Source organism: Odocoileus virginianus, chromosome 2, assembly GCF_023699985.2.
Source record: "Odocoileus virginianus isolate 20LAN1187 ecotype Illinois chromosome 2, Ovbor_1.2, whole genome shotgun sequence".
Classification (NCBI taxonomy): domain Eukaryota; kingdom Metazoa; phylum Chordata; class Mammalia; order Artiodactyla; family Cervidae; genus Odocoileus; species Odocoileus virginianus.
In genome coordinates, this window is record NC_069675.1 from 29842267 (window position 1) to 29868199 (window position 25933).

At 40.6% G+C, this 25933-nt stretch overlaps 1 protein-coding gene across 1 annotated transcript in view; it reads right to left on the reverse strand.

The window, feature by feature from the left end:
* Positions 1-25933, reverse strand: part of FSHR (follicle stimulating hormone receptor) — a 189235-nt gene that overhangs the window by 34360 nt on the left and 128942 nt on the right. The window lies entirely within an intron of this gene.

Genomic DNA, 25933 nt, shown 5'->3' on the forward strand with positions numbered 1-25933 from the left:
GCTTTCATGTCTTGGCCTTGGTTCCCCAGGAAGCTAAGCCTGAGATAAAGACTGCCTTATAGATAGTATATTTGATAATATGACTTCAGTGAGTTGGGACAGGGGAAATGAAACAGAGATGCAGGAAAGATAATCAATCTGAGTTGAGTTGGCCAGCACTACTGGTGACTGGTCTTTAATGCAAAGGACTTGACGTAGGATATTTTCAAAATGGGTATCAAAACTGTTGCTGTGAATGAGGGAGAAAGGGAAGCCTTTATTCACAGGCTACTATTTCCTATTGGTTGACAGCATCCGCATGATGTTAACTCTCCATTCTGACTTGTATACTTGTGGGTGCCCGGAGACTTCCCTCTGGGTATCTCTTACGTTGGTGTAGAAAATGAAAGGAACACAAGGTCAGAAGTAGCTGTTGTCCAGCTGAAATTAAGCTGGTTGAAATTTGAGTGGAACTGGCTTCCACAGCAGTGGTGAAGAAGATTTTCAATTGACAATGAGAGTTGTCTAGCATATTGTTTTTCAGCGTTTCTCAGGCTCCCGTGAGATACTCAAAATCCTTCCAGTACCTCGCCACTCCCATTTCCATTTTCTCTGTGAGTCTTGCCTACAGTTGGTCTTTTTGCTGGCAAGATAAAGAACCTTCACCAGTACGCTCATCATGGTGAAAGAGAGTGTGTGTCTGGGGTTTATGATTCTAGAGTAGACTTTGGTGTCCTGCTCTTTGCTTCTGTATTCAGAGAGCCCTTAAATTCTGCCTACGGATTCTCTGTAATGGTTCTCAGATGTTTTGCTCCTGCATGGTTCTCAGTGATACACACAGAACACATCTTCATCAGTTCTTCTTTTGATTATTTTGACAGCCCTTGAGATGGTCTCCCTTTGTTTTTAATTTGTGGAAAAGGGCTGTTACCATGGTTTTATTAAGACTTCATTGTGTTATTTACTTTAAAATTTTTCCTCACTGAAAAATAAACTGTTTCGTGTAGAGACCTGAGTTAACCCAAGCATATACAACTGTCTAACAGCCAGCACACTCGAGATAAAACCCAGTGCCACCACCCTTCAAATTATGCTGTGTTGCCCCTTTGTACAATAGCTACCTCTCCTTTTACTTCCTATTCCTACCAACCACTGATTAGTTTCTATTTATATAATTTTGCCATTTCCAAAATGTCATGTCAGTGCAACCATATATTATGGAACTTCTTTCATACAGTATAAGGCATTTGAGATTCTTCCATGTTATTGTGTGTATTGGTAGTTCACTGTTCTTTATTGCTGATTAGTCTTCCTTTAAATGGGTATATCATCATTTGTTCATTCGTTGGTAAAAGAACACCTAGGTTTCCAGGTTTTGTGATTATAAAAAAATACTGCTTTAAACATTTGTGTATTGTGTGTGTGTGTGTGTGTGTGTTTGAATGAGAGAGACCAATACTGACAGATAGAAAGAGAGACCATTTCTACTCTCCTTGGGTAAATATCTATGAGTGGGATTACTAGGTCGATGGTGAGTGTATGTTTAACTGTATTAGAAACTGCCAAACTGTTTTGCAAAGTGGCTGTACGATTTCGTGTTCCAGTTAGCAATATATGAGAATTCTAGCGGCTCTATATCCTTTGGTTTTTTAAAAAGGTATATTCTTTAAATATAAAAATAATATATATTTATTGTGAGACTTATGGAAACATCTACAGAGGACAGTAAAAAATCACCTCTAGATTCACTACCCAGAGATAGCTTCTGTTATCATTTGGAGTCTGAAATTTCTAACCAAAACAAATAGCTTTCATGATTGCTCTCCATCACCTCTGAGATTCTACTCAGAGAAATACCAACAGAAACATTGCCATAACTAAATATCTGCTAGCTTGACATACTCCTATTCTACATTTGTTATTTAATCATATCCAGCCTTCTACTATTTTTAGATCACTTCCCATGGGTCTATGGAGTATTTTTTAATGAGACATCAAAGCAAAGACTACACTTAATATTCTTTGACAATCTATACTATGTGCAGATTGGGAATACAGTATATGCTCATAAAATACTAGGTTAATTGGTTGATGTTTCTAAAACATTTCTTGCTTCTGTCACCAGAATTTAGTAAAACCTTTATTCAGTTAATTTGCTTGTCAGGTATCATGGCTACTTGCAGTAATTCATCTTAAACAGGGAAAGGGAGATCTGGAGGCCAGGAATCAGGAGAACGGACATGTTAAGAACTTGACACAAGCCATTTCATCTTTCCAGACTGGAAAGGACACGGAATGTGTGAATTTCAAGGTAGACATTATATCAGACACTGCTCTACTCTGCTTCACATTCTTTAGTTCCATCGTTTACTCTAGTGGTTACCATAGCAGCCAGCTACATACAGATTTAACTTAGCAGACACTGGCCTCAGTTATACTGGGTCAGTCTCATTTTCTTCCCTAGGCTTCTCTACCATCTCTGAGTGGGACACTTGTAAGAATCTGCTCAACTATTTTGAGGCAGGGGGCAGATTGGGAAGTACTAGGAGGTTGCCGTCTCATAGGGCAACTCTTCTAGTGGTGAACTCTTCCATCCCTTGGGTGAACAGTTCTGAATATATTTTAAAGGACACCTTAGATGGACTCCAGCATAATTAGGCCTTGCTTTCCTGGTGGCAGTCAGCTGATAAGATATTTCTGAGTTAGCTTCCCTCATTCCTTCTTTTCTTCTTCTTAGTCATCTAACCCCTCTTCTCCAGTTTGAATGTAAAAGAAACTGCTTATTTGTTGAGTCCTTGTTGAGACATAGTTTGGATCACCTAGACTAAGAGAGATACTAACTTGTACCAAGTTTCACATTTTCATGGACTCACTGATGGTTCTCATCTGTCTTTACTCGAAATTTGTCTCCAGTTGCAGCCCAGTTTGTTTCTCTTCTTTCTCTGACAGTAAAGTTTCTAGAAAGGGTTGTCTGTGAAGGCTGTCTTCATTTTCTATGTTCTATTCCTCTTCAGCTTGCTGAGGATGCTCCAATTTTTTTCATGCCATATCTCTCCACTGAATCTACTTTTGTCATGCCCCATGTCTACCAACCCATAAACAATAAATCTAATGGTCACTTTAAATTCTCACTTTTTTAATGCCTTTCAGAACTCAGTACTCTCTGCCAAGTCTCTCTCTTTTATTAGTTTCTGTCCAGTTGAACTTTTCTATTATTCCACATCTTTGTTACTCCCTTTAAACTTTTTTTGTTGTTGATGCCCCCCTCTGTGGACTTTCCTGGTGGCTCAGATGATAAAAAATCAGCCTGCAATGAGGGAGACCTGGGTTCAATCCCTGGGTTGGGAAGATCCCCTGGAGAAGTCATGGCAACCCACTCCAGTATTCTTGCCTGCAGAATCCCCATGGACAGAGTAGCTTGGTGGGCTATACAGTCCATGAGGTTGCAAAGAGGTAGACATGACAGAGCAACTAAATACATGGCACATTGCCTCTATCTGTACTCTGAGCCTTCTGCCCTTTTTCTCTCATTTTTCTGGGAAGGTCTCATTTCCTATGGCTTCAAGTAGTGTTGATATCATGACCACTCCTAGATTTGTAGTTGACTTCTGACCTCTCCAGTCTATCCCTAAAGTTTACTGCACATATCCTGTTCTGGATGTCTCATTGGCATAGTGAACTAAACTAGTTCCCCTGCTATTACCTTCACAAAGCTGCTGTTTCTCAGTTCTTCCTCATAAATAGCACTCCCATCTGTCAATTGTTTGTTAGAAATGTGACATTAAACTTGGCTTCTTCATCCTCATCCCCCAGAATTCAGTCTATCTCGAAGTCCTTTTAGATTCTATTTCCAAAATATTTCTTGATTCCATACAATTTCTTCCATCTCTATCAACCCCATTCTAGAACAAACCACCATCATCTTTCAAGATTTCTGTCATAGTCTAGTGCTTTCCAGACACTTCAAACCCATTCTCCATTCAGCACAGAGCATTCATTTTAAAAATGTAAATCAGATGGCATTAGTTCTCTGCTCTTCTTTAGTTATTTCTCATAGTAAAATTTTTACTGCCTACTTTTGCACCCTCATTTGATGTCATTTTCCCAATCCACTTCAGCACCACTGCTTTCCTTCAGTTTTTCAGATACACTAAGTTCCTCCCTGTTTCCAGGCATTTGCTCATGCTCTATCTGGAAGGCTTACCATCCATGCCTTACCTGGCCAACCTCAACTCATCCTTCAGGGTTCAGTTACAAATGTCATTTTCTGAGAGAAGAGCTCCCTGATTGCCAAGCTAACTTAAGGTTTTTGATTTTTCCCAGTATAATCATATTCTTTTTAGCAATTTTCCCTTACTACCACTCATCAAAATTCTCAACTGTATATGATTTTGTGTTTATGTTCTTTTCAACATCTGTGTCTTCAACCAGGTTGAACATCTTCAACATCCTTCTGATGACAGAAATCATGTTTTTTCCTGAAAACTCAATGTCAACATAGTGGATGACACATGTCAAGTGTTTGTGTATGTACCAGACCAAGCAGTGTCTTATGTGTTGTCAGAGATGAACACAAAAAAGGAATCACTCACTAGCTATGTTTATCATACCTAATGGATATAAATTAGGTTTAATTATCCATTACCTAATGTATAACCACCTGGCTCTCTCTTAGTAAATGAGTAAGAATTTTATATAATTGAAGGAGAAAAAGATTTCTTATTATCAACAAGAGTACATTATTTAATATCAATAGTATGCACTCCCAAAGTCACTATATTTATGGGACATCTATACATGTCTGTAGATGCACATTGAAATCTTTGGTCTTTATAGAAAACACACAGCAAAAACGGCTAAGATTATTCCAGTAGTTTTGAGTTTTAGACACTTAAAAAGATCTAGTGACTATCTAGTGAGATGGATTATTGGTGATAACTCTATAGCTGAAACTCTTCATAACCCCAAGATAACTCAGGAAATGGAGTTTGGATGAACACTTACTTTTCAATTCATTTTTCCCCTTTGATCAATAAATTCATGTCTGATGGAGCCTGGAAGTGGGTAATCAGCTAGGAGCTCTATGTCTCAATGGGTTTGCTTTGGTCAAATGACTGTTTGCTGTGAAATTATTTTGATTCACTCAACCGCAGTTAATCTTCAAAAACAGGTAAAGGTCTGAGGGTAAAATGTCAGCAAGTTTAAGTTCTGCAAATGGATCTTCTAAAGCAAGCTAACTGTTTATAGTCCTCCCTTCTCAACAGCCGGCTTTACATTCTGAACTGGTATTAACACCTTTCATGCCTGACTGTCCCCAGTATTGAGGTTACAGTGATGAAAATGGATCCTTCTATTGTCAGGATGAACTTAGTGAGGTCCCTTCAGTTGATGGGAACCAATTTCACTGTGTCATGCCATCTCACTAAATAATATATTTGCTTCCAAGAACAATTGACCCCATAGTTCTAAGGCTCATTGTACTGAACATCATTAGTGCTTTCATAAACCTTCAACAGTGCCAGTGTGTATTTTTTCTTAAATTTTCAGTGTTTTGGGCTCACTTATCTTGCTTTGGGCTATACAGCTTCCTTCCATACAATGTCCATCCTATCCAAAAGAGGATGCCAAAGACCATACCCTTGTTTTCAGGGAGTGTGTAGGTGAATTGAGTTAAGGTTAGTATAGAGGAAATACTCAGATGGGTCTAGTGTTAAGATGTATACTGTTGATGGTGAGTGTCTTAAGACTCAGGGAAGGGGAGAGCAATGTGAGATGGATTACTCATGGAGGAGCTCTTGCAGGAAGGAGAGGAAATCAGATTTTAAGAGAATATAGAGCTTATTGGCCTGAACTAGGGAAATGACTGCGTATAGCTTAAACCACAAGAGGGGTTTGAGAGATGGGGCACAGAGGAGAATGGAATGGAAAGGGAAGGGAAAGAGGAGGCAATATGTCAACAACTTTTAAAGCTAGGTAGAGAACCATGGACTTGAATACTAAGAGATTAGAAACCACTGTTAGGTGCTAAAACAGGAAGTAAGAAGACTTGGGGACTCACTGAGCAGGGTTTGCCCATATTTTCACCACCCTATAACCCCATCTTCATAGTAGTAGTCAGGACAAACCAATGGGTAGGTATTGAGAACCCACATAACCCACTGAACTGAAAACTGTCAGAAGAACAAGACATCACCCTTAATCACACGTTCTAGCCAAGAATGCAATTTTTTCTATTCCACCCAAAATCCACCATGGCAGGGAATGATCAATTCTGAGACTGTGTGAACCAGTTTTCTTTTAGTTTGTGAACTGAGGCAGAAGCAGTGTTCATACCATGACCTTAATGGTTTCTTGAGATATTTTAAAGAAAGCTGAGCACAGAAGAATTGATGCTTTTGAACTGTGGTGTTGGAGAAGACTCTTGAGAGTCCCTTGGACTGCAAGGAGATCCAACCAGTCCATCCTGCAGGAAATCAGTCCTGAATGTTCATTGGAAGGACTAATGTTGAAGCTGAAACTCCAATATTTTTGCCACCTGATGTGAAGAGTTGACTCATTTGAAAAGACCCTGATGCTGGGAAAGATTGAAGGCAGGAGGAGAAGGGGATTACAGAGGATGAGATGGTTGAATGGCATCACCAACTCAATGGAGATGAGTTTGGGTAAACTCTGGGAGTTGGTGATGGACAGGGAGGCCTGGTGTGCTGCAGTCCATGGGGTTGCAAAGAGTCAGACATGACTGAGCAGCTGAACTGACTGAGATATTTTAGGCAAATTTGATATAAGAATGGGATGCTGTTAATTGTGTGTCTAGGTTAGGGGTTTATTATTTTTGCCAAAGCACATTTCCTAAAAGCCAAGACTGAGGGTTTGAACTTGAACTTTTCTCATCTTCTGATTGGTTTACCATGATATATTTGTTTGCACCTAATTTAAGACTGTTTCTTCCTTATTGTTTTTACATTGTAAAGTATATTTTTCTGTCTCTTAGATAAAATGTACTTTTTCCTCCTGACCACTCTGGGAGAAGTTAGTTATCTACTGATTCATAAGAAGGAGAGGAGTATACTATCATTAATTAATAAAAGAGAAGACTCCTTACCTTTTCAGGCTCACTGATACTGAAATTTCTATTAACTGTAGGTCCTTATTGACTGAGAGTTTGTGTTTCTCTATACACCATTAGAAAAGATGCTAACATGTACTTTCCAAATCATTAAATAAAGATTTGATTAAGTATAGAATCACATAAACTTGGAATTAGGTGGGAGTGTGTGTAATAAGCTGTAGTTCAATGAAAAGGACATTAGACTTAAGACTAGGAACCCTGGATTTAAGTGCTTTCTCTCTCACAAGCTGGATGGTGTTAAGCAGTTCATTTACTTTTTCAGAGCCTCAGTTTCTCCTTCTGTAAAATGATCTTGTATACGCCATTTACCTGAGACAGTAGGAGAGCCTGTTTTCTTGTCTCTCCAGTCTCATGCTTTCAAAGCTGGAAATATTTAACTCCTATTCAGCTCAAACTGGCCTTGGTCTCCATGGAAACCAGACTCTGTAGCAATCGGTGGGAATTTAATAAGCCCCAAAGCAGGGTTCTGAAGATCTCAGCCTTATTAGCCTGGCTGCAGATTCTGTGTGTGTGTGTGTGCGTGCACACTTTAAGATTTATTTATCATTGATTTTTATTTTCTGGCTGTGCTGGTCTTTGTGGCTGTGTGAGGGCTTTCTCTAGTTGCAGCAAATGGGGGGCTGCTCTCCAGTTGCAGTGTGCGGGCTTCTCATTGTGGTGACTTCTCTTTTTATAGAGGATGGGCTCTAGGTGCACAGGATTCAGTAGGTTTGGCTCCTGGGCTCTAGAACGCTGGCTCAGTAGTTGTGGTCCATGGGCTTCGTTGCTCCATGGCGTGTGGAATCTTCCTGTCCTCAGCATTGGCAGGTGGATTCTTAACCACTAGACCACCAGGGAAGGCCAGATTCTGTTTTTGTTTTTTTAATTTATTTATTTTTGGCTGTGCTGAATCTTCTTTGCTTTGCACAGACTTTCTCTAGTTGCAGTGAGCAAGGGCTCCTCTCCGGTTTGGTGCCCAGGTTTCTCATTACTGTGGCTTCTCTTGTTGCAGAGCACAGGCTCTAGGGTGTGGTTTTCAGTAGTCGTGGCACATAGGCTCGGTAGTTGCAATGTATATGGGCTTAGTTGCTCCTTGGCATGTGAAATCTTTCCAGACCAGGGATTGAACCTGTGTCTCCTGCAATGGCAGGTGGATTCTTATCCTCTGTGCCACCAGGGAGGTCCAGGATTCTGTTTTGACCTAATATTCTGGCTTAACAATTGGGCTCTGGTCCTATTCTCAGATGGGAAGTGTAGCATAGCTTGACTAGTAGCTCTGATGCCAGAGGGGCAGGTGTGCTAAGTAACTTCAGTCGTGTCCAGCTCCTTGTGGCCCCCATGGACCTCAGCTCCTCTGTCCGTTGGATTCTTCAGGCAAGAATGCTGGGGACTGGAGTGGGTTGCCATGCCCTCCTCCAGGGAATCTTCCCGACTCAGAGATCAGACCTGCTAGAGGATCTGGATTTAAGTCCTGACTGTACTGCTTTTTAAGATGTATGGCCTTAAGGAGTTAGTTGAAGTCTATAGGACTCAGATCTTTTATCTTTCACCCAGGGAAATAAGATTATTCAAAAGGAAGCCTTAGTACTGTGCCCAGACACTGTTATTGATCATGCATGCTGTGCCTGCTAAGTTGCTTCAGTCACGTCTGACTCTTAGTGACCCCATGGACTGTAGCCCTCCAGGCTCCTCTGTCCATGGGGATTCTCCAGGCAAGAAAACTGGAGTGGGTTGCCATGCCCTCCTCCAGGGGATCTTCCCAACCCAGGATTGAACCCACATCTCTTATGTCTTCTGCATTGGCAGGTGGATTCTTTATCACTAACACCTCCTGGGAAAGTCCATTGATCATGGTCCAGACTTATATTCCTTTGCTCTCACCGAGAACTTGCCTGATTTCCTGGTTTCCCTAGAACCTGGGCCCTGACTTGCTTTCATCTAGTTCTCTTGGGCACTGAGATGCTGTTTCTGGGTCTGGGTTTCTGTTCTACTTGTGGGACCTGTATGTTACCTGGGCAGGGTTGTCTGTTACCTGTTGCCTAAGGCTCCATGTGCCCTGTTGCGACCACTGGAAGCCACAGCAGAACTTCCCAGATTCCTCCTGACCCTTCTAATTTCCTCCTCCTTCTTTTGACAAACCTGCTTGGATTAACCTTCTTGCCTGTCTGATTCTGTTCAGTCTTTGGGTTCTGATCATGCTAGAGGCTTGTTGGTCATCTCAATGAAAATTACTGCAAAGCCTTGACAAAATTGAAGATGACTTACCAATTAAAAAAAAATACAAGTGATCCAAATTTGTTGTCTTCTTCTGTGACAACAAATGACTATAAGAAATAATGCTACAAAGCAGATATTTTTAAATTCGACACATTTATCTCTTTAAGGGAAAGGTGATGTATTAATGAGGAGGAATACAACAGCATTTCAAAGGAAAGAATTTGGGGAAAAAAATGGAAATTTATTGCTGAAAATGATGCATGTTATCATTTATACATACAGGGTGTATTTTGAAAACAAGGATATGCAACTTTCTGACTCTAAAGCTTTTCACTGGGTTTTGAACCCTTTGATTAGAAACATAAAACTGCAACATCTTTCAGGTAGTTTGTAAGAACATCTGATTGACATTTGGGAAGAAAATTGACTAGCTGAATTTCATAAAAATGTTTGCATGAAAGAATTGGACTGAACGTGAAGCCTGGATGTCTCAGGGAGTGTAGCCATGGGCTTGTCTTCCATTGGACCTGTTTGCTTTAGTGAAGTTTTGTTCTCATCTTTGACAGTCATTAAAATCTAGTATTGATATGACCCATGAATTGCTTTTCTAAATGTTAAACTAAGGATTAAAAAATAATGAAGTATGGGGGGAACAAGATGGTGGAGGAGTAGGTAGACGTGGACTACATCTCTCTCCACGTGTATCAGGAATACACCTTCAGACACAGAAGTGCATGCAGAACAGCAGCTGAGAGTGGACAGGAGGACCTGACCAGCGGAAAAGAATATATAGACCCACGCAAAACTTGGTAGGGTGAAGGAACTAGGGGGAAAAACAGGAGTGTTAGTAGGAATGGACCTGCCCTCGGCGGGTGGGGGAAACTGAAGCAGGGGTCTGATCCCCACATCAGGGCAATATCTGAGTCAGAGGAGAAACACTGAAGGCTGAGAGTGAAACAGCTGATCTGTGGCAGCCTAAATGGAATGAGAATCCGACAGTTCTTGCTAGAGCCATACATGCCCCAGACAGGAATGCTAGTCCCCTGGAAAGTACAGCAACTGGGAGCTGGAGTTGAGGAATTGTGGAGCAATCCTAGGGTGATGGATGCTGTTGATTGAGGAGAGACGGATCAAGGGGATGTGAGGGAGGAGATTGTGGTGGGAAATGCTCGTGGAGGAAAGCCAGGCAGCCATGGAAGCAAGGTGATCCTGCTGAGTCACATGTAGGGGGTGGAGCCAACACCATAGCCTCTTTCTCCTTACACGCCAGCATCGGCAGCTGAAAATAGAGAGGCTGGTCCATCAAACACCTGACACCGAATTACAGAGCAGGACCCCAGCCAGGGCGCTCCTTTAAGTGCCTGATGTGCCAATCTACAGGGTAGGACCCCAGCCGGGGGGGCCTCTTCATGTGCCTGATGCGCTGAACAACAGAAAAGGACTCCAGACAAGGAAGTCCTCTAAGTGCCGGAACGGGCGGAGCTTGGGAGAAAGACTGGGCAAAGAGGCCTTCTGATTGCCAGCTACAAGAGGTTTGAAAACAGACTCTGATAGGGACATGACTCCTGCGGTAGAGGCCCTCCGTGTCCCTGCATGCTAGGCACCGCCAGGGTCCCCACAAGCCAAGCAGCTGCGCCCCCTTCACGCTCAGCTCTCACTGGGGCAGAGCTGCCATGGGCAAAAAAGTCTTGTGTCTATGCATGCAGGGTCACTTCAGTAGTGTCTGACTCTTTGTGACCCTGTAGACTATGGCCTGCCAGGCTTCTCTGTCAGGGAGGGGGGTTCTCCAGGCAAGAATACTGGAGCGTATTGGCCAATACTGGTTGCCATACCCTTCTAGAGCACTGTATTTCCTGCTGCCCCAGCCGCCAACTCCCCTGAGTACCTGGTGCTGCCAGAGCCCCTGCGACCCAAGCAGCTGCAGCACCTCCACACCTGGCCCTCACAGGGGCAAACCCAGGTCCTCCAGGGCAGACTCAGGAGCAAACCCCAGTGGACGACCCACATGCAGAGGTGGAAATAAAACCGCAACGGAAACCCAGGGGCAGCGTGGCTAAGGGAGAAGACCCAAAACCTTACCACCGGCTGTACAAGCTGCAGATTAAACCCACACAATCGACTAGGCAGACTCTGTGTCTATGAAATATATGAAAGGTCGTTGAGAGCTCCCACAAAAGAAAATGCACTAGTTCTGATAGCTGTGGACATTGGAGGCAAGAACACACAGGAGTAGGACCAGACTGGAATCTGAGCTGCCCCCACAGCAGGTCCAGAGATCAGTACAGTGCTGGAGGGCATCCTAGGTAGGTGAGGGGGACTGTGACTCCCAGTGAGGGAAAGGACTCTGACAGCAGTGACTCAAGAAAAAAATGATTGTTCTTATGTTTTCACTTGTTCTGCAGATCCTTTTGGAGTTTTTTTTTTTTTTTTTTCTTCTCACCCCCCCTCCCCCCGTTGTAGTTGTCGATTTTATTAGCACTGTGAAATCCAATTAAGCTTTTGAGCTTTTTTTTTTCTCAGTCACATTTTTTATTGTTGTTATAAACCCCTGCCTCTGTGTTGGGATTTTGCAGTTCTGAGGAGCTTTTCTTTTTTTTAATTTTAATTTTGAACTTTTAAAATCTATTATTATTTTTTCTACATTTATTCCTTTCTTTGCCTTTTCTACTGTTCTTTTCCCCTTGCAGTTAATCTTTAATGTATATAAATATTCTTTATCTACCTCTATGTAAATTTGCATATCTATTCTTTCTTTCCTTTCCTCTCAACATATTTGTTAGTTTTATTTTCATTGTTTTATTCCCCAATTGGCACCTTGCTTTAGTTTTGTTTTCCAGTTTGTGCTTTAGTTAGTTTTGTTCTGGTAGATATAATTTTTGGTTTCCTTTGTTCACTGGATCAATCTCTTGTGCTTTATTTTTGTTGCACTGTTTTGATTTTGCTTATGGGTGCATGTGTATACGTGTATATTCAGTCACACTTTTTTTTGTTGTTATAAACCTCTGCCTCTATGCTGGGCTTTTGCAATTCTGTGGAGTTTTCCTTTTTTTTCTTTCTTCCATTTTTTTTTCATTTATTTTTATTTATTTATTTATTTTTTTTGGAATATATTTCTTTTTTTTTTCCATTTATTTTTATTAGTTGGAGGCTAATTACTTTACAATATTGTAGTGGTTTTTGTCATACATTGACATGAATCAGCCATGGAGTTACATGTATTCCCCATTCCGATCCCCCCTCCCACCTCCCTCTCCACCCCATCCCTCTGGGTCTTCCCAGTGCACCAGGCCCGAGCACTTGTCTCATGCACCCAACCTGGGCTGGTGATCTGTTTCACCCTAGATAATATACATGTTTCGATGCTGTTTTCTCAAAACATCCCACCCTTGCCTTCTCCCACAGAGTCCAAAAGTCTTCTATTTTTTTCTTTTCTCTTTTTAATAATTTTAATTTTTTAAAACCTATTATATTTTTCTACATTTATTCCTTTGTTTGCCTTTCCTACTGTTTTTTTCTCCTTGCACTTAATCTTTAATATATATAAATCTTCTTCATCTACCTCTATTTAACTTTGCATATCTATTCTTTCTTTTCTTTCTTTCCTTTCCTCTCAGCTTTTTAGTTAGTTTTGTTTTCATTGCTTTATTCCCCAGTTGGCACCTTGTTTTAGTTTTGTTTGCCAGTTTGTGATTTAGTTAGTTTTGTTCTTAACTAGTAAATATAATTTTTGATTTCCTTTGTTCAACAGGTCAATCTATTGTACTTTATTTTTGTTGGACTGTTTTTACTTTGCCCATGGGTGTATATGTGTATATTCCATTATTTTAATTATTATTTGCCTGACAGTGTAACTGCCATTAGTCTGGGGTTCATATTTGGTTTCTCTTTTTTTGCATACTTGTTTTAATCTCAATTAATGCCATAAGAAACCACTTGTGGAATCTTTGTTCCAGGCCAGAGATCAAGCTCTGAGCCTTCGGAGTGGGAGCACTGACTCCAAGACCATAGATTACCAGGGAACTAGCCCTGCTGCTGCTGCTGATAAGTCACTCCAGTCGTGTCCGACTCTAGGCGAACCCCATAGACGACAGCCCACCAGGCTCCCCCGTCCCTGGGATTCTCCAGGCAAGAACACTGGCGTGGGTTGCCATTTCCTTCTCCAATGCATGAAAGTGAAGAGTGAAAGTGAAGTCGCTCAGTCATGTCCAACTCTTTGCAACCCCATGGACTGCAGCCCACCAGGCTCCTCCATCCATGGGATTTTCCAGGCAAGAGGACTGGAGTGGGGTGCCGTTGCCTTCTCTGAGAGCTAACCCTAGGGAGTATCAGATAGTGAGAACTCACACAAAGGAAACCACTTGAATATAAGACCCAGCATCACCCAACCACCAGTGGCACCTTGTGCAGGATGCCTCATCTAAACAATAAACAAAACAAAAATACAAAGCCAGTCTTCAGCAGACAGGATCACCACCTCACTCAGACTTCCCTGTGGTTCAGACGGTGAAGCATCTGCCTACAATGCGGGAGACCTGGGTTTGATCCCTGGGTCGGGAAGGTCCCCTGGAGAAGGAAATGGCAACCCACTGGAAAATCCCATGGACACAGTCCACAGGGTTGCAAAGAGTTGGACATGACTGAGTCACGACTTCACCCTTCACTTTCAGCCTTGCCCATCAGAGGAAAAACAAACGAACAAAAACTCAGCACAAATCTCACCCTATACGAAGCTCACACAAACCACTGGACCAAACTTATGAGGGCAGAAACCAAAAGTAAGAAAGAATTCAACCTTCTTCAGGGAAAAAATTCAACTTTCCTTGAAGCCTGGGAAAAGAAGACCTCAAACACAATAAGTTAAAAAAAATAATAAAAAGGCAGAGAAGTACTACACAAATGAAGGCACAACCTAGAAACACAGAAGTCCAAATAAATGAAAAGTAAATAGGCAAACTACCTGAAAAAGAATTCAGAACAGTGATAGTATAGATGATAAAAAACCTTGAAAACAAAATGGAGAAAATGAAAGAATCAATTAACAAAGACCTAGAACAATTAAAGAATAAACACACAGAGACAAACAACACAATTACTGAAATTAAAAATACTCTAGAGGGAATCAATAGCAGAACATTTGAAGCAGAAGGACAAATCAGTGAGCTGGAAGATAAAATGGTGGAAATAACTTTTGAAGAACACAATAAAGTAAAAAGAATGAAAAGAACTGAGGATAGTCTCAGAGACCGCTGGGAAAGTATCAAACACACCAACATTAGAATTATATAGTTGCAGAATAAAAAGAGAAAAAGAAAGGGTATGAAAAAATTTTTGAAGAGATTATAATTGAAAATTTCCCCAACATGGAAAAGGAAATAGTCAATCAAGTTCAAGAGGCACAGAGTCCCATGCAGGATAAATCCAATAAGAAACATGCCAAGACCAATAATAATCAAACTAATGAAGACTAAACACAAAGAAAGAATAGTAAAAGCAGCAAGGGGGATGCAACAAGTAACGTACAAGGGAAACCACATATGCTTAACAGCTGATCTTTCAGCGGAAACTCTACAGTTCAGAAGGGAATGGCAGGATATATTTAAAGTACTGAAAGGGAAAAATCTACAACCAAGATTACTGGACCTGACAAGGATCTCATTCAAAATTCATTCTGAGAAAACTTCTCAGACAAGCAAAAGTTAAGAGAATTCAGTACCATCAAACCAGTTTTACAACAAATGTTAAAGGGACTTATATAGTCAAGAGATACCAGAGAAGAAAAAAGATCTACAAAATCAACCCCAAACCATTAAGAAAATGGCAATAGGAACATATATATCAATAATTACTTTAAATGTAAATGGATTAAATGCTCCAACCAAAAGACACAGACTGGCTGAATCAATACAAAAACAAGACCCACATATATGCTGTCTACAAGAAACCCACTTCAGAGCTAAAGACACATATAGACTGAAAGTGAGAGGATGGAAAAATATATTCCACGCAAATGAGAAGCAAAAGAAAGCTGGAGTAGCAATCCTTATATCAGACAAAATAGACCTTAAAATAAAGAATATTACAAGAGATAAGGAAGGACACTACGTAATGATCAAGGGATCAGTTCAAGAGGAAGACATAAGAATTGTAAATATCTATGCACCCAACATAGGAGCACCTCAATACATAAAACAAACAATAACAGACATAAAAGGAGAAACTGACAGTAACACAATAATAGTAGGAGACTTTGACACCCCACTCACACCAATGGACAGGTCATCAAAACAGAAAATTAATAAGGAAACACAAGTCTTAACTGATACATTAGATGAGATGGATCTCATTGATATCTTCAGGACATTCCAAATGCAGAAGAATACACCTTCTTAAGTGCACATGGAACATTCTCCAGGATAGACCACATCTTGGGTCACAAATCAAGCCTCAATAAATTTAAGAAAATTGAAATTGTATCAAGCATCTTCTCCGACCACAATGATATGAGACTAGATATCAATTACAAGAAAAAACCTGTAAGAAACACAAACACATGGAGATTAAACAACACATTTCTAAATAACCAACGTGTTGCTGAAGAAATCAAAAGGGAAATAAAAAAATTTGTAGGAACAAATGAAAAGAAAACATGACAACTCAAAACCTATTGGATTCAGCAAAAGCAGTTCTAAGAGGAAACTTTACAGCAATACAATCCTACCTCAAGAAACAAGAAAAACATCAAATAGACAACCTGACTTTACACTTAAAACAACTGGAAAAAGAAGAACAAAAAACCCCCCCAAGATTAGTAGAAGGAAAGAAATTATAAAGATCCAAGCAGAAATAAATGAAAAAGAAATGAAAGAAACAATAGTAAAGATTAATAAAAATAAAAGCTGGTTCTTTGAGAAGATAAAATTGACAAACCTTTGACTAAACTCATCAAGAAAAAAAGAGGAATCAGATCAACAAAATTAGAAATGAAAAAGGAGAGGTTAAAACAGACAATGCAGAAATACAAAGGATTATGAGATTATTATGAACAACTATATGTCTATAAAATAGATAACCTGGAAGAAATAAACAGATTCTTAGAAAAGTTCAATTCCAAAACTGAACCAGGAAATAGAAATTACGAACAACCCAACCACAAGCACTGAAATTAAAGTTGTCATCAAAAAATCTCCCCAAAAACAAAAGCCCAGGGCCAGATGGCTTCATAGGAGAATTCTATCAAACATTTAGAGAAGAGGTAATGCCTATCTTTCTAAAACTCTCAAATAATTTCAAAGGAAGGAACACTTCCAAACTCATTCTATGAGGCCACCATCACCCTGATACCAAAATCACACAAAGAAAACACAAAGAAAGAAAACTACAGGCCAATATCACTGATGAACATAGATACAAATATCCTCAACAAAGTTTTAGTAAACAGAATTCAGCAACACATCAAAAAGCTCATACACCATGATCAAGTTTGGTTTATTCCAGGGATGCAAGGATTCTTCAATATATGCAAATCAATCAATGTGATACACCATATTAAGTTGAAAGATAAAAACCATATGATATTCTCAATAGATTTGATAAAATTCAGCACCCATTTATGATTAAAACTCTTCAAAAAATGGGCATAGAGGAACCTACCTCAACATGGTAAAGGCCATATATGATAAGCCTACAGCAAACATTATTCTCAGTAGTGAAAACCTCAAAGCATTCCACCTAAGATCAGGAAAAAAAACAAGGATGTTCACTTTCACCATTATTAGTTAACATAGTTCTGGAAGTCCTAGCTACAGCAATCAGAGAAGAAAAAAAGAAATCCAGATTGGAAAAGAATTAAAGCTCTCACTGTTTCAGATGACATGATACTGTACACAGAAAACCCTAAAGCTAGTATCAGAAAATTACTAGAGCTAATCAGTGAATTTAGCAAAGTTGCAGGGTACAAAATCAATACACAGAAATCACTTGCATTTTCATATACTAACAATGAAAAATCAGAGAAGTTAAGAAATCAATCCCCTTCACCATTGCAAAAGAATGAAATATCGAATAAACTTATCTAAGGAGACAAAAGAACTGTACACGGAAAATTAAAAGACACTAATAAAAGAAATAAAAGATGACATAAACAGATGGAGAGATATTCCATGTTCCTGGGGAGGAGGAGTCAATATTGCTAAAATGACTATACTACCAAATGCAATCTACAGATTCAATGTGATCCCTATCAAATTACCAATGGCATTTTTCACAGAACTAGAACAAAAATTTCACAATTCATTTGGAAACACAAAAGACCCTGAGTAACCAAAGCAGTCCAAAGAAAGAAGAATGGAGCTGGAGGAATCAGCCTTCCTGACTTCAGATGATACTACAAAGCTGCAGTTATCAGGACACTATGGTGCTGGCACAAAAACAGAAATAGAGGCCAATGGAACAAGATAGAAAGCCCAGAAATAAACCCATGCACCTATGGGTACCTTATTTTTGACAAAGGAGGCAAGAATATATAATGGAGCAAAGACAGCCTCTTCGATAAATGGTGCTGGGAAAACTGGACAGCTATACATGTAAAAGAATGAAATTAGAACACTTCCTAACACCATACACAAAGATAAACTCAAAATGGATTAAAGACCTAAATGTAAGACCAGAAACTATAAAACTATTAGAGGAAAATGTAGGCAGAACACTCGATGACATAAAGCAAGATCCTCTATGACCCACCTCCTAGAGTAATGGAAATAAAAACAAAAGTAAACAAGGACCTGGTTAAACTTAAAAGCTTTTTCACAGCAAAGGAAGCAAGGTGAAAAGATAACCCTCAGAATGAGAGAAAAGAATAGCAAATGAAGCAACTGACAAAGGGTTACTTTCCAAAAATACAAACAGCTCATATAACTCAATGCCAGAAAAACAAATGACCCAATCAAAAAGTGGGAAAAAGACCTAAACAGACATTTCTCCAAAGAAGGCATACAGATGGCTAACAAACACATGAAAAGATGCTCAACATCACTCATTATTAGAGAAATGCAAATCAAAACTACAATGAGATATCACCTCACACCAATCAGAATGGCCCTCATCAAAAACTCTGCAAACATTAAATGCTGGAGAGGGTGTGGAGAAAAGGGAATGCTCTTGCGCTGTTGGTGGGAATGTAAATTGATACAGCCACTATGGAAGACAGTATGGAGATTCCTTAAAAAACTAGGATTAAAACCACCATATAACCCAGCAATCCCACTCCTAGGCATATACCCTGAGGAAACTAAAATTGAGAAAGATACATGTATCTCATTGTTAATTGCAGCACTATTTACATGGAAGCAACCTAGATGTCCATTGATGGATGAATGGATAAAGAAGTTGTGATATATATATGCACAATGGAATATTACTCAACCATAAAAATGAATGCATTTGAGTCAGTTCTAATGAGGTGGATGAACCTAGAACCTATTTTACAGAGTGAAGTAAGTCAGAAAGATAAATATTGTACTTTAACACATATATACGGACTCTAGAAAAATGGTACTGAGGAATTAATTTACAGGGCAGCAATGGAGAAACAGACATAGAGAACAGACTTATGGACATGGGGAAAGGGGAGGAGAGGGTGAGATGTATAGAAAAAGTAACATGGAAACTTACATTACAATGTGTAAAATAGATAACCAACGGGAATTTGCTGTATGTCTCAGGAAACTCAAACAGGGGCTCTGTATCAACCTAGGGGGTGGGATGGGGAGGGAGATGGGAGGGAGGTTCAAAAGGGAGGGGATATATGTATACCTGTGGCTGATTCATGTTGAGGTTTGACAGAAAATAGCAAAATTCTGTAAAGCAATTACCCTTCAATAAAATTAACTAAAAAATAATGAAGTGCATCCTATGATACTGCTTCCTCTAAAATATTGTTATTATATTTACTGAGATCAAAATAGGCTTATTGTGCCATATAAAATGGTATATATTAAGGCAGGGTGTATATGTAAAAGCACATTTTTTATTCATCTTTATTTCATACTTTAAGATATCATTTGTGTGTATATTTTGTAATATAACTATACATTAATACTATAATTATATATGGATCTATAAGTAAACTTATTTGGGAACATAGGGTTTTTTTTTTTTTTTTTGCTGATGGGGTGAGGAATTCAAGACCATATTGTCCACTACATAGGATATTTTGCTTGGGAAGAGAAGATTATGATTCTGAAGAGCTGCCAGGTGGAAATAATAATAGATTTGTGCTGTGCTGCTTAGGAAGGTAGATATAGGATTAATAATAATAGTGGTCAACATTTATTGAACACTTCCTATGTACCAGGTACCACACCAAGCACTTAACATTGATTTTTTTATTTATTCCTCTCCTCTACCTTAAGAGACAGGTAACATTACCATCCTCATATCAGAGTGGAGGAGGCACGGCTGAGAGGTTCAGGCACTTTCACAAAGCCACACTTAAGATGTGCAGAGCTAGAGGTCAAACCCAACATCTTTCTGACTCTAAAGTTTGTGCTCCTACCATGATCAGGCTGCTGGTCCTTCATTCTCATAAGGACTGATTCTCATTCATTATGACAGCTGCCCAATAGAAGGGTTAATTGTACTGTGAAGCACCTGGTTCCTTACCTCTGGAAGTGTCTGTGTGGCTGGGATTCTTCCTGAGGGGTGTGATATTGTTATTTATTATAAGAAATGTATATTTGATCTCTGTTCCCCTTCCTGGCACAGAACTTCTGGGTGGCGAGTGTGATGTGTTTGGAGAGGGGCACGGAAGCTCAGAATCCTTTCCCCATACATCACTCTCTGCATATCTTCCTTTTGGCTGTTCCTACATTGTATCCTTTTGTAATAAGCTAGTTTTTGAGTAAGCAAAATGTTTCCCTGAGTTCAATGAGCTGCTCTAGCAAAGTAACCAAACTCAAGGAAGAGTTATTGGAACCTCCATTCTATGGCTGGTTGGTCAGGAGCACAGGTGACAACCTGGACTTGCAGTTAGTATGTTATGGGGGGCAATTTTATAGGACCAAATCACAGATCCTTGGGATCTGATGCTGTATCCAGGTAGACAGTGTCAAAATTGAGTTGAATTATAGAGCACCCAAGTGATGTCTGAGAATTGCTTGGATGTGTGAGGAGAAAGCCCACATGCTGGAAGAGGGTATAGAGCTGGGAAGGGAAGCTGACCTCTGTGGCCCCTAAGATGCTTTTCAACTTGGGAACTGAGCATTCCTCCAAAAATGCTATTTTCAAACGTTGTAAGTGCTTTGCTTATAAATGAAAGGCTACAATCATCAAATAAGTCTAGGAAATGCTGGGTTAATAAGGCTAAGCATTTCTTTCCTACAGGGTTCTCAGAGCCTTAACCACAATATTATTCCTTATAAATGCCCATGAGCAGGAAGTAGGGTGCTGGCTTTCCCCAAACACATTGACCTTGGATTCCTCCTTTATTGTAGAGTATCTCCTGAGTTTGGTGTTTCCTAGTTCAACCTTTGAAGCCCTGCTAGGAGCTAGAGTATTGACGCTGATTCTCTGAAAATGCTGTCACCCTGCAGGACGTGGTTGACAAACTCTGAGTGTTCTATTAGTCAGCCCCCTCTGCTCCACTGCCATGGTATAAAGCACAAAGTTTACGGAGTCACATTGCTGAAAGGGCACACTGTGTCTAGTGAACTTTGATGGAGTTTCTGCCCGCATCTTCAGGCATTTCCGGATGGGCCCCTTCAGAGTACCACCTAAAGAGGGAAGGTGAGAGACTGAGTAACTCCCCTGCAGCTTCACAGAGTCCATCAGTCACAGGATAAGATTCCTACTCCCCCTAGTCCAACAATTAACCTCTCTACACACCATGTCTGGGTAGGAAGAAGTCACATTCTCATGACAAAAATGAATCAAAGGAAGGCTAAACTGAAGATAAATCTTTGACAACATGGGCTGAATTAGAAAGAAATAAAAAGTTTGTGATGGGCTACTGAGAAGCTCTCAATTTGATGTTATTTGTCATTTCAGTTTAGAGCACATATGATGCCTTCATGGCTAGAGCAGGTCTCAGCATAACAAGATGTCAGAGGTAGACTTTTCCTGAGATGCTGAGGTGTGAGACATGCTATATGCCAAGTTTCTAGAAACTAGTTAACACAACTCTTAACCTCTCATGCACAGTGGGCATGAGAATGGTGCAGGAGCCTCGGGAGAAGGGTCCCTCCAGACAGCCATGAATCTGCCCTTCCCAGCCCCTCACCATGTGGCAGGGTGGGAGCTGTTTATTGTGTCACTTAGTTTGAGAGGAGGAATTTCAGCATACCACCTGACAACTTTCATCACTGTCTCCTCCTGCTTGGGGAACAGAATGACTGGTGTCTGACTTGGGCCCGGGCTAGAGGCTGCAATAGACCAGGTGTTTGGGAAATAACTAAAGTACTAGGACCTGGTTAGACAGGTCACATCTCTAACCCAGACTTCTAGGAAGATAAGACTGGAAAATCGGCCTGCCTTATGTTCATGTAGCACATGTGACTGACAGTTATTTCATATTCTCTCATTTGACTTTGGGGCTTCCCCGGTGGCTCAGAGGGTAAGTAATCTGCCTGCAATATGGGATACTTGGGTTTGATCCCTGGGTTGGGAAGACCCCGGGAGAAGGAAATGGCTATCCCAGTCTAGTATTCTTGCCTAGAAAAGTACATGGAGAGAGGAGACTGGCGGGGTACAGTCCATGACATCACAAAGAGTTGGACATGACTGGGCAACTGACACCTTCACTTCATTTGACTTCACTGTGAGTTTCTTAGATGAACATAATTATGGTTCTCATCTTACAGATAAGGGAGGCAGTGTTCACAGAAGGTCAGTGGATCACCCAAATTTCTAAGCTTGAACCAGAAACAATCATAGTTAATGCTTACCAATTCCCTTATCACATGGCATGCATGTGTGCTCAGTCATGTCTGACTCTCTACTACCCCATGGACTAGCTTCCTAGGCTCCTCTGTCCATGGGATTCTCCATATGCAGGCATTATGAAGGCTTCGCCTGTACAGAGTCATTTATTTCTGCCCACCACTCCACAAAGAAGATGTTATAATTGGCTCCATTTTCAAGATAATGAAACTGAGGCTTAGCATTTCAGTTAACTTTCCTTCTAGCAAATGGAAAAAATGGGACCCGAAACTGGGCTCTCAGGCTCCCATGCTCTTGGTAATCTTTGTCCCATGAAACCTCTTTGGTTACATAAGGACTTTGAAAACCTAAGTGAGTGAGTGAAATCGCTCAGTCATGTCCGACTCTTTACCATGGACTGTAGCCTACCAGGCTCCTCCATCCATGGGATTTTCCTGGCAAGAGTACTGGAGTGGGTTGCCATTTCCTTCTCCAGGGGATCTTCCTGACACAGGGATTGAACCCAGGTCTCCCGCATTGCGGGTAGACGCCCCCCCCTTCTGAGCCACCAGGGAAGTTCCCCTAAAGCTCTCTCCAAGTTAGTAGATTCACTGCTAACAGAGTGTTGCCAAGAGGTAATCTTTGGGGACCATCTTGGATGCCAGCATACAAATAACTTTCATCAAACTACCCATTTGCGGCAAGCAGTTACTTTTAAATTACATAGGGGAGTTGCAGAAGAGTTAATATTTTAAACAGTTTGCACACCCTTCCCCACAACTCATTTCTAGCATTAATTATTTAGAAATCTATTTCTTAGGTACACTTAAACTTAGCCCACATAGATGATCACAAGTTCCAAATGGCAAACAGTAATCTGGTGTCACTCTTACGCTCAGAACACCGGATATATTGACATTGTCTTCACCCGTACTCTGCACCTTTCCAGTCGTGACATGCTGGAAAGTGGGGTGAATGGGGATGGAGTCAGACACTCCTGGACTCCGTTCTTAGTTCTGCCAGCTATAGAACCTCTGTGTTTCAAATTCCTCCTTTGTAAATTGGGGAAAATACATGCCTCACTGTTTTGAAAGGTGATTCGGAAGATGGACCTGTGAGACCAAAATACTTAGTTTAGGGTCTGCCATCTAGTAGATGGACAATTAATATCAGTGTTCTTCTCTCCTGCTCCAAGTTCAGTTCAGTTCAGTGGCTCAGTCACGTCCAACTCTTTTTGACCCTGTGGACTGCAACACGCCAGGCCTCCCTGTCCATCACCAACTCCCGGAGTTTACTCAAATTCATGTCCATTGAGTCAGTGATGCCATCCAACCATCTCATCCTCTGTCGTCCCCTTCTCCTCCCACCTTCAATCTTTTGCAGCATCAGGGTCTTTTCCAGTGAGTCAGTTCTTTGCATCAAGTGACCAAAGTATTGTAGTTTCAGCTTCAACATCAGTCCTTCCAAAGAATATTCAGAACTGATCTCCTTTAGGATAGACTGGTTGAGTCTCCTTGCAGTCCAAGGGACTCTCAAGAGTCTTCTCCAACACCACAGTTCAAAAGCATCAATTCTTTGGCGCTCAGCTTTCTTTCGGAGAAGGCAATGGCAACCCACTCCAGTACTCTTGCCTGGAAAATCCCATGGACAGAGGTGCCTGGTAGGCTGCAGTCCATGGGGGTCACTAAGAGTAGGACATGACTGAGCGACTTCACTTTCACTTTTCACTTTCATGCATTGGAGAAGGAAATGGCAACCCACTCCAGTGTTCTTGCCTGGAGAATCCCAGGGATGAGGGAGCCCAGGGTGGGCTGCCGTCTATGGGGTCGCACAGAGTCAGACACGACTGAAGCAACTTAGCAGCAGCAGCAGCAGCTTTCTTTATAGTCCAACTCTCACATCCATACACGACTACTGGAAAAACTATAGCTTTGACTAGATGCACCTTTGTTGGTAAAGTAATGTCTCTGGTTTTTAATATGCTGTCTACGTTGGTCATAACTTTTCTTCCAAGGAGCAAGCATCTTTTAATTTCATGGCTGCATGCACCATCTGCAGTGATTTTGGAGCCCCCCAAAATAAAGTCTCTTACTGTTTCCACTGTTTCCCCATCTATTTGCCATGAAGTGATGAGACCAGATGCCATGATCTTCCTTTTCTGAATGTTGAGTTTCAAGCCAACTTTTTCACTCTCCTCTTTCACTTTCATTAAGAAGCTCTTTAGTTCTTCTTTGCTTTCTGCCATGAGGGTGGTGTCATCTGCATACTTGAAGTTATTGATATTTCTCCCAGCAATCTTGATTCTAGCTTGTGCTTCATCCAGCCCAGCATTTCTCATGATGTACCCTACATATAAGTTAAATAAACAGGCTGAAAATATATAGCCTCGACATACCCCTTTCCCAATTTGGAGCCAGTCTATTGTTCCATATCCAGTTCTAACTGTTGCTTCCTGACCTGCATACAGGTTTCTCAAGAGGCAGGTCAGATGGTCTAACATTCCCATCTCTTTAAGAATTTTCCAGTTTGTTGTGATCTACACAGTCAAAGGCTTTGGCATAGTCAATAAAGCAAAAATAGATGTTTTTCTGGAACTCTCTTGCTTTTTTGATGATCCAGTGGATGTTGGCAATTTGATCTCTGGTTCCTCTGGCTTTTCTAAATCCAGTTTGAACATCTGGAAGTTCACAGTTCATGTACTGTTGCAGTCTGGCTTGGAGAATTTTGAGCATTACTTTGGTAATGTGTGAGATGACTGCAATTGTGTGATAGCTTGAACATTCTTTGGCATCGCCTTTCTTTGGGGTTGGAATGAAAACTGACCTTTTCCAGTCCTGAGGCCACTGCTGAGTTTTCCAAATTTGCTGGCATACTGAGTGCAGCACTTTCACAGCATCATCTTTCAGGATTTGAAATAGCTCAACTGGAATTCTATCATCTCCACTAGCTTTGTTGGTAGTGATGCTTCCTAAGGCCCACTTGAGTTCCCATTCCAGGATGTCTGGCTCTAGGTGAGTGAACACACCATTGTGATTATCTGGGTCATGAAGATCTTTTTTCGCTTCTGTTAGGTCCATACCATTTCTGTCCTTTATGTGCCCATCTTTGCATGAAATGTTCCCTTGGTATCTCTAATTTTCTTGAAGAGATCCTTAGTCTTTCCCATTCTATTGTTTTCTTTTATTTCTTTGCACTGATCACTGAGGAAGACTTTCTTTTCTCTCCTTACTATTCTTTGGAACTCTGCCTTCAAATGGATATATCTTTCCTTTTCTCCTTTGCTTTTTGCTTTTCTTCTTTATCAGCTATTTGTAAGGCCTCCTCAGACAACCATTTTGCCTTTTTACATTTCTTTTTCTTGGGGATGGTCTTGATCCCTATCTCCTTTACAGTGTCACGAACCTCCGTCCATAATTCTTTAGGCATTCTGTCTATCGGATCTAATTCCTTTATCTATTTGTCACGTCCACTGTCTCATCATAAGAGATTTGATTTAGGTCATACCTGAATGGTCTAGTGGTTTTCCCTACTTTCTTCAGTTTAAGTTTGAATTTGGCAATAAGGAATTCATGATCTGAGCCACAGTCAGCTCCCGGTCTTGTTTTTGTTGACTGTATAGAGCTTCTCCATCTTTGGCTGCAAAGAATATAATCAGTCTGATTTTGGTATTGATCATCTGGTGATGTCCATGTGTTGAGTCTTCTCTTGTGTTGTTGG